Source organism: Macrotis lagotis, chromosome 3 (genome assembly GCF_037893015.1).
Source record: "Macrotis lagotis isolate mMagLag1 chromosome 3, bilby.v1.9.chrom.fasta, whole genome shotgun sequence".
Lineage (NCBI taxonomy): Eukaryota > Metazoa > Chordata > Mammalia > Peramelemorphia > Peramelidae > Macrotis > Macrotis lagotis.
In genome coordinates, this window is record NC_133660.1 from 266,372,446 (window position 1) to 266,382,453 (window position 10,008).

The window sequence follows — 10,008 nt, forward strand, 5'->3', positions numbered from 1 at the left end:
TCGTAGTAAAATGTACTATTATACTTTTGGAATTGATAACATTAACTTATTTAAAAAAAGCAAAAAATTAAAAGCAAATATACAACAATGATTCATAATCTCTGGACAGAGCCTATGGAATGAGGAATTCTTAGAGTAAAATCAAAATATGTTTGATCAGTGTTATATACACTCTCTCAAATAATAATGTATAAAAAATAAACATGCAAAAAGAATTGAGTCATATAGGTAGGTTTATAGGAGAGATTTATTATAGTCATTTATGATCAGATCATAAGTTCTTATGATCATAGGTCCAGACCACAAAGGAACCTTATGGGGGATAAAATGCAAGCCTCTTCATTTTAGAAATAAGAAATTGAAGGCCAGAAATATTAAATAGTTTGCCTCATATCATGTGATCCTCATGATAATAGTGAACTCTGTATAATGGGCATAATGCTTATCATTTTACAGATGAGGAAACAAACATAGAAAGGCTACTTGTCCATTATCAATCTAAAGAATTCTCATGCTTAAATGACATTTATCCAGACCCTCATTTCTAATCTTCTAATCAACCTTCTTATCTCCTCATTTCCTTGTATAATGAGAAAGCAGGGAGGGAGATCCCAAATCAATGAGTGAACAAACCCATGAAAATAACTTCTCTGACTTGTAGCCAATTCAATCTCTAGGCAACAAAAACCACACATCATTCATGGAATGACCCTTAAATGCAAGAATAATGCGTGTATCCAACATTTTATATATATATATATATATATATATATATATATATATATATATATATATATATATATATATATATATACCACAACCATATTAAATTACATTAACAAAAACAAAACATTTTTTATCTTTCTTTGTGCCTTCTCCTTCATAGTTCACTGTGACATGAATAGGTGTTATTAAGATCCTGATTTGCTTTTCTATTCTTAGACCTCATTATAAAAGACTCCCACAGCATAAGATTTTGTAAACAATTCATTTTGGGGCATATGGTTTAGTGACTAGAGATCCAACTTTGAATTTAGGACAATATGGGTCCCAGCATCATCTCTAGCTACACTGACTCTGACACAGAACATGTAATTTCTTATGACTCTAGTCTAGACCAAAGACATCGCACATTTTCATGGGATAAATGCTATCCAAACTCTCCTAGGTGCCGCCAAACTAAATTAAAATGTAATTGGAAATATTTAACAAAATAAAAGAACAATAAAACATAGATAACATTACACTTTAAAACAAAGTCAATACGTGGCCCAGTGATCCTTATGTAGAGATTAGTGGCCTCTCTATTTGATTTTGAAACCACTGCTCTAGGCAGCTCATTAAGACCATAAAATCCAGAGGAGGTGTCTTTCTGTAATTGTAGAAAATATGCCATCACCTGAGAGTTTCCTATACCATTGACATCATAGGATTAAGAGAGGAGAGATGAAAGCAACTTTAGAGGCCAATCCTCTCATTTTACAATTAAGGAAACAAAAGCACAGAGAAGTTAAAAGAATTGTCCAGGTTCACTTAATTAGTACAAGATTCTATATTCCTCTGAAATTTGCTATTAAGCCTAAAAAATACTTTTCATCTTTCAAGATCACTTATGTCCTGGAACCCAAATCTCATTATTTAACTCTACTCTGATGACCCCCCTCCTTCTGATTTGGGGGTAGTATGCCCCTCCCAGAAACTCCTTTTAAGAGGGCATCTAAACCAATCATTTCTTTACTTTCCCCTTGTGTTCACTACTCAGCATTTATACAAAATAGTCCTGCATTTTAGTTTCCTTCTCCCCCTCCATGTCGTTTGCTTCTCCCCCTCCATGTCTTTTCCTTTTGAATGTTGCCTCTCCCCTCTCCTCTTCCCACCCCCCAGATTGAAAGCTGCCTTTAAGGAAGGATTATCCTCTTTTTTCCTCCCTCAGTGCTATGAAGGATTAGTAGTTGCAGACTTACACATTATACATGAATAATGCTTATTAAGTTATTGTGGGATAATTTGAAATCAAATGGCCCAAATCTACTTTCAACCCTTTATCTACTCCAATACTTAGATGCTTTGGTCTCTATTCCTATCACTTAATCAGACCCAGATATTATATTATAATAGTTTTTAATAGAAATCTTTCTTTTAAAATCTGAGATGCATTCTTGCAATATCCTAACACTGATTTAGGTCAATCTATCAAGAATTGCGGGGAGTTACTGATTGAAGTATAGAACCAATGTATTGCTGCCTATATACTAAAGAAAAATAATATTTCACTGCTTGAAAAAATATTACAAGATATCTTCTATTCCATGTCTCTCATTTAACAGATAAGAAAACTGAAGTCTTTAACAGGACGCTGCCTTTTCCAAAGTTAGCTAGTGGGTTAATGGCAGAGCCAAGGTTAGAATCTAGGTACCCCAGTTACCAGGTAAGTGACACCTCTACACCATCCCTCTGAAAGGTTTTTAACCATAAGATGCTTCAAGTTTCTGACACTTAACTACTTGTTATCTTATCAGGAATGCACTTGATTTATAAAAAATAATACAATAAATTAGCAAATCATGGAATCCTGGAAACATTATTTGACATAGGAGGAATATCAGAACACAAACTAGTTCTGGGAAGCATACTATAACTTAGAAAATAAAAGTCTTGCTACTACTGGGTGAGACCTTAGATGTCTACTATATTCCTAAACTATCATACACTGAAATTAAAAACAAAGTTCTTCTAACTGAATTTTAATATAATTTCTGTTTCTCACCATTTTCTGTCTCATTTTAAGGATATAAAGAAATAATCCTGAGAAGACATTCACGGTATTTACCAGACAGTCAAATTGTCCATGACCCAGACAAAAGAACTGAAGTTGCCCTGAAACACACCTTCATTTTTAAAAATATTTTTATTAAAGATATTATTTTAGTTTAAACAATTTCCTCCCCCGCCCAATATAACTTCCCTGCCTCAACCCCCCAAAGGAAAGCAATCTGTCAGTCTTTACTTTGTTTCCATGTTGTACATTGATCCAAATTAAGTGTGATGAGAGAGAAATCATATCCTTAAGGAAGAGACAAGAAGTCTAAGAGGTAACAAGATCAGACAATAAGATATCTGATTTTTTTCTAAATTAAAGGGAATAGTCCTTGAACTTTGTTCAAACTCCATGGCTTTTTACTTGGATACAGATGGCACTCTCCTTTGCATACAGCCCAAAATTGTTCCCTATTGTTGAACTGATAGAATGACTGGGTCCTTCAAGGTTGAACTTCACCCCCATGTTGCTGTTAGGGTGTACAGTGCTTTTCTGGTTCTGCTCATCTCACTCAGTATCAGTTCATGCAAATCCCTCCAGGCTTCCCTGAAATCATGTCCCTCCTGGTTTCCAATAGAACCATAGTGTTCTATGACATACATATACCACAGTTAGCTAAGCCATTCCCCAATTGAAGGACATTTATTTGATTTCCAATTCTTTGCCACCACAAACAGGGCTGCTATATACATTTTTGTACAAGTGATGTTTTTACTCTTTCTCATCATCTCTTCAGTGTATAGAACCAGTAGTGGTATTGCTGGGTCAAAAGGTATATTGGGCATAGTTCCAAATAGCTCTCCAGAAAGGTTGGATGAGTTCACAGCTCCACCAACAGTGTAATAGTGTGCCAGATTTCCCACAACCCTTCCAACAATGATGATTATCCTTCCTGGTCATATTGGCCAATCTGAGAGGTGTGAGGTGGTACCTCAGAGAAGCTTTAATTTGCATTCCTCTAATAATTAATGATTTAGAGCAATTTTTCATATGGCTATGGATTGCTTTGATCTCCTCATCAGTAAATTACCTTTTCATGTCCTTTGACCTTTTGTCAATTGGAGAATGGCTTTATGTTTTAAAAATATGACTCAGTTCTCTGTATATTTTAGAAATGAGTCCTTTCTCAGAATCATTAGTTGTAAAGATTGTTTTCCAATTTACTACATTTCTTTTGATCTTGGTTACAGTGGTTTTATCTGTGCAAAAGCTTTTTAATTTAATGTAATCAAAATCATCTAGTTGGTTTTTGGTGATGTTCTCCAACTCTTCCTTAGTCATAAACTGTTCCCCTTTCCATAGATCTGACAGGTAGACTAGTTCTTGATCTTCTAATTTGCTTATAGTATTGTTTTTTAAGTCTAAGTCCTGTAGCCATTTGGATCTTATCTTGGTAAAGGGTGTGAGGTGTTGGTCTAATCTAAGTTTCTTCCATACTAACTTCCAATTATCCCTGCAGTTTTTATCAAAGAGGGAGCTTTTTATCCCAATAGCTGGACTCTTTGGGTTTATCAAAGAGCAAATTACTACAATCATCTCCTGCTTTTGCACCTAGTCTATTCCACTGGTCCACCACTCTGTTTCTTAGGCAATACCAAGCAGTTTTAATGACTGATGCTTTATAATATAATTTTACATCTTATAGGGCTAAGCTACCTTCTTTTGCACTTTTTTCTTTAAGCTCCTGGAAATTCTTGACTTTTTATTTCTCCATATGAATTTACTTACATTTTTTTCTAGATCATTAAAGTAATTTTTTGGAATTTTGATTGGTAGGGCACCAAACAGGTAGTTTAGTTTTGGTAGAATTGTCATTTTTATTATATTAGCTCTCCCTATCCATGAGCAGTTGATATTTGCCCAGTTATTTAAATGTAATTTAATTTGTGGGAGAAGTGTTTTATAGTTGTTTTCAAAAAGTTTCTGAGTCTGCCTTGGCAAATAGACTCCCAGGTATGTTATATTATCTGAGGTTACTTTAAATGGGATTTCTCTATCTAGCTCTTCCTGCTGTATCTTGCTAGACATATATAGAAAAGTTAAGGATTTATGAGGGTTTCTTTTATAACCTGCAACTTTGCTAAAATTGCTAATTCTTTCCAGTAGTTTTTTGGATGATTTCTTGGGATTCTCTAGGTTTACCATCATGTCATCTGCAAAGAGTGAGAGTTTTGTCTCTTCCTTCCAATTCTAATTCCTTCAATTTCTTTTTCCTTCTCTAATTGCTGAAGCTAACATTTGTAATACAATATTGAATAGTAGTGATAATAATGGGCACCCTTGTTTCACCCCTGATCTTATTGGGAATGCCTCTAGCCTCTCCCCATTGAATATAATGCTTGATGATGGTTTCAAATAGATGCTGCTAATTATTCTAAGAAACAGTCCATTTATTCCTACACTCTCTTTTGTTTTTTAGCAGGAATGGATGCTGTATTTTGTCAAAAGCTTTTTCAGCATCTATTCATATGATCATATAATTTCTGATAGGTTTTTTGTTGATATAATTGTGTATACTGACAGTTTTCCGAATATTGAACAAACCCTGCATTCCTGGAATAAATCCTACTTGATGATAATGTATTATCCTACTGATAACTTGTAATCATTTTGCTAAGATTTTATTTAAGATTTTTGCATCTATATTCATCAGAGAGATGGGTCTATAATTTTCTTTCTCTGTTTTAACACTTTCTGGTTTAGGTAACAGCACCATATTGGCTTCATAGAAAGAGTTAGGCAGAGCTCCATCTTTACCTATTTTTCCAAAGAGTTCATATAGAATTGGAACCAATTTTTCCTTAAATGTTTGGTAGAATTAACTTGTGAATCCATCAGGCCCTGGAGATTTTTTCTTGGGGAGTTCAATGATGGCTTGTTGAATTTCTTTTTCTGAGATAGCGTTGTTTAGGAATTTAATATACTCTTCATTTAGCCTGGACAACTTATATTTTTGCAAATATTTATCCATTTCACTTAGATTATCAAATTTATTGGCATAGAGTTGGGCAAAATAATTTTGAATTATTGTTTTAATTTCCTCATCTTTGGTGGTGAATTTACCTTTTTTTCATTTATCATACTAGCAATTTGATTTTCTTCTTCCTTTTTTTAAATCAAACTGACCAGAGGTTTATCAATTTTATTGGTTTTTTTCATAATACCAACTTTTGGTTTTATTTATTAATTCAATAGGTTTTTTTTGCTTTCAATTTTATTAATTTCTCCTTTAATTTTTAGAATTTCTAATTTGGTATTTAATTGGGGATTTTTGATTTGTTCTTTCTCTAACTTTTTTAGTTGCATGTTTAGTTCATTAATTTCCTCTTTCTCCAATTTATTCATGTAACCATTGAGAGCTATAATATATCCCCCAAGATTCACTTTGAATGAATCCCATAGGTTTTGGTATGTTGTTTCATTATTATCATTATATAGGATAAAATGGTTAATTCTTTCTATAATTTGTTTTTTGATCTATTCATTCTTTAAAATTAGATTACTCAGTTTCCCATTGGTTCTGTGTCTATATCTCCTTGGCCCAATATTGCATATGACTTTTATTGCATTGTGATCTGAGAAAGTTGTATTCACTATTTCTGCCTTTCCGCAGTTGATCATTAGGTTTTATTTCCTAGAACATGGTCAGTTTTTGTATAAGTTCCATGGACTGCAGAGAAAAAGGTATATTCCTTTCTATCCCCATTCAATTTCCTCCATAAATCTACCATATCTAGTTTTTCTAACAATTTATTTACTTCCTTAACTTTTCTTGCTTGTTTTATGATTCGATTTATCTAGATCTGATAGCAGAAGGCTGAGGTCTCCCACTAGTAGAGTTTTGATGTCTATGTCTTCCTGTAGTTCTTTCAGTTTCTCCTCTAAGAATTTGGATGCTGTCCCATTGGGTGCATATAGATTCAGTATTGAAATGGCTTTATTATCTATGGTAACTTTAGGAGGATAACGTTTCCTTCCTCATCTCTTTTAATGCTATCTAATTTTGCTGCTGCTTTGTCTGAGGTAAGGATTGCTATCCCTGCTCTTTTTACTTCAGCTGAAGCAAAATATATTTTTCTCCAACCTTTTACCTTTATTCTATATGTATCTCTCTGCTTCAAATGAGTTTCTTGTAAGCAGCATATTGTCAGATTCTGGTTTTTAATCCACTCTGCTATCTGATTACATTTTAAGGGAGAGTTCATCCCATTCACATTCAAGGTTATGATTATTAATTCTTTATTGCCCTCCATGCTTTCTTCCCTCTGTTTGTATTTTCCCCCTTCCCCCTCCTTTATCCATATTCCCCAGTATTTTGTTTCTGAATACCACCCCCTTCAGTGTGTTTGCCCTCCTATAACACCCTTCCCCTTTCTTTCCCCTTTCCCTTTCCTTCCTTTTGTTAGTTCTTCTTTTTCTCCCATTCCCCCCTCCCTTTCTCCATCCCCCCTCCACCTTTCCCCTTTTAATACTTGAAATGTTAGATTTTTTTTTTTTAAGTTAACTGACTATGTGTAAATTGACTTTAAGCCAAGTCTGATGAGAAGAAGATTCAGGTGTTTTTCATCTCCTCCCTTCTTCCCCTTTATTACCATAGGTATTTTGTACCTCTTAGTGTAATGAGATTTACCCCATTCTATGCCCTCTCTCCTCCCATCTCCTTCCTGCCCCCCTTTTCAGGAGGTAGTGTTTTTCAAATCATTCTATCTGAGTCATAGAAAATTCTGAGTATCTGTCACTTCTTGCTAAGTACATTCTAATAGAGTTAAAATTCTTGAGAGTTATTAGAGTCTTTCTCCCAAGTGGGGTTAAAGCCAGTTAAATCCCATTGGATAGCAGTCTCATGGATAGGTCACGAATGTCCATCACTTCTGGCTAGGTATATTCTCTCTGTTAGAGTTAAAATTTTCAAGATTTATGAGAATCGTTTTTCCCCATGCTGGAATATAGCCAGTTTGAACTTATTGGATAGTAGTTTATTTTTTTTGCCACCCCTACCCTTTTTCTAACCTTTTCATGTGTCTCTTGAACTTCTGTTTGATGTCCAAATTTTCTATTTAGCTCTGGTCTTTTCATCATGAATTTTTGGAATTCTTCCATTTCATTAAATGTCCATCTTTTTTCCCTGGAAGAGAAGGCTCAGCTTTGTAGGATAGTGGATTATTGGCTGCATTCCAAGCTTCCTTGCTCTTCAAAATATCTTATTCCAGGCCCTTTGATCCCTTAATGTTGATGAAGCCATGTCCTGTGTAATCCTTACTGTGGCTCCTTGATATTTAAACTGTTTCTTTCTTGCTGCTTGAAGAATTTTCTCTTTTATCTGATAGTTCTGGAATTTGGCCATAACATTCCTTGGTGTTTTCATTTTAGGATCTTTTTCTGGAGGGGATCTATGTATTCTTTCAATAACTACTTTGCCCTCTGGTTCCATGATATCAGGGCAGTTTTCCATCACTAGATTCTGTAATATTAAGTCCAAGCATTTTTTCTCTTCAATGTTTTCAGGAAGTCCAATAATCTTCAGGTTGCCCCTCCTCGATCTATTCTCAAGGTCAGTGGTTTTGCTGATGAGGTATTTTACATTTTCTTCTATTTTTTCTATGTTTTGATTTAGTTTAACTGGCTCTTGCTGTTTTATGGAGTCATTAGTTTCTGCAGACTCCATTCTTTTTTTTAGAGAGGAGTTTTCTTCATTAACCTTTTGCAACTCCTTTTACAACTGGTCAATTCTACTTTTGAAAGAGCTTTCCATTTGACCAATTGATGTTTTGAGAGAATTATTTTCTTTTTTTGCATTTGCCCAATTGAGGATCTGAGAGAATTATTCTCATTTTGTATTTGTCCAATTGATGATCTGATTCCAATTTTATTTTTTTAAGGATTTTTTTTCTTGTTGCAAGGTATTAATTGTCTCTCCCAAATTTTCCATTTGATTTTTAAACTCCTTCCTTATTTTTTCAAGGAAGTCTTTCTGTGCTGAAGACCAGATTGTATTCTCCTCAGAGGTTCTAGGTGTCTCTGAATTAGGGTCTTTCCTTTCCAAGAAATTTCCTATGGATCCTCCTTTCCGCTAACCCTTTTTCATTTTGCTAAGACCTTGAGTTGCAGAGGTGCTGGTTCACAGGGGCTTGGGATCAATAGAGGCTTTACTCACTGAGTGCAATTTCTCTTGCTTGCCAGTAGGAGGTGCTGTTGCTTTTTCTTGAGTGTCTGTGACCTTGATTGAGGCCTTCTCCCTTAGCTTGAAGGGAAGAGTTGGAGCTAATGAATCCTTTAGCCTTCAATCAATGGTGGGCTTTACTCTAGCCTGAGGTCATTCCTCTCTCTATTGTCAGCTGGACTGGTCCTTCTGCTCACACACCTGTGCCTGAGGCAGAAGTAGTCTGCAATTGTTTGTTTTGGGAAGAGGCCTCAGCAAATGGAGGTGTGGACTCAGAGTTCCTCAGACCAGAGGAGCCCAGGGATGGCTTGTCCACAGCTATCCTGCACTGGAACTCTCCCCCCCAGCCCTGTTGGCAAGCTCCAGAGGTTCAGCGCACTTCTGCTCCCTAGTTGACTCAAGCCCCCAGGTCTAGCCCCACCACAGATCCAGCATGTCTGGCTCTTGGGCTCTCAGACTCCCAGTCTCCAATTCAGCTCCTAATCTGGCTAATCAGGGACTGATCTGCCCTCTGCACCCAGACTCACCCGCCCAAATTCAGCCAATGTTGCTGAGGGAGAGGAATCCTGAGGTAGATACTCTTTCTCTTGGCTTTTCTTTCTGGGCTTTGTGGGTCAGATTTCTGTTAAGAGGTTTGTTTCATATGATAGATGGGGAAAGATAATGAGACTTTAGAACTGTGCCTGTCTTCTCTCCACCATCTTGCCTGGAAATGCAACACCTTCATTTTTCAAATTGAGAAAACAAATCCCAGAAGACAAAAATAACTTTCACAAAGTCAAATAACCAGTTAGTGACAGAAGTGGAACACTAGCTCGGGATATTCATCCTGATTCTTTTCATTACAATATATTTGAAATGCAATTCTTCCAAGTTTAAACACACACACACACACACACACACACGCACACACAAAATATCTGAAGTCTAAGGATGATTTCAATGCAAGTATACATTGGAGGGGCTAAGCAGAACAATGACAAGAACAATGGGGCTAGAATCAGGAAGACATGAGTTCAAGATCTGGCCT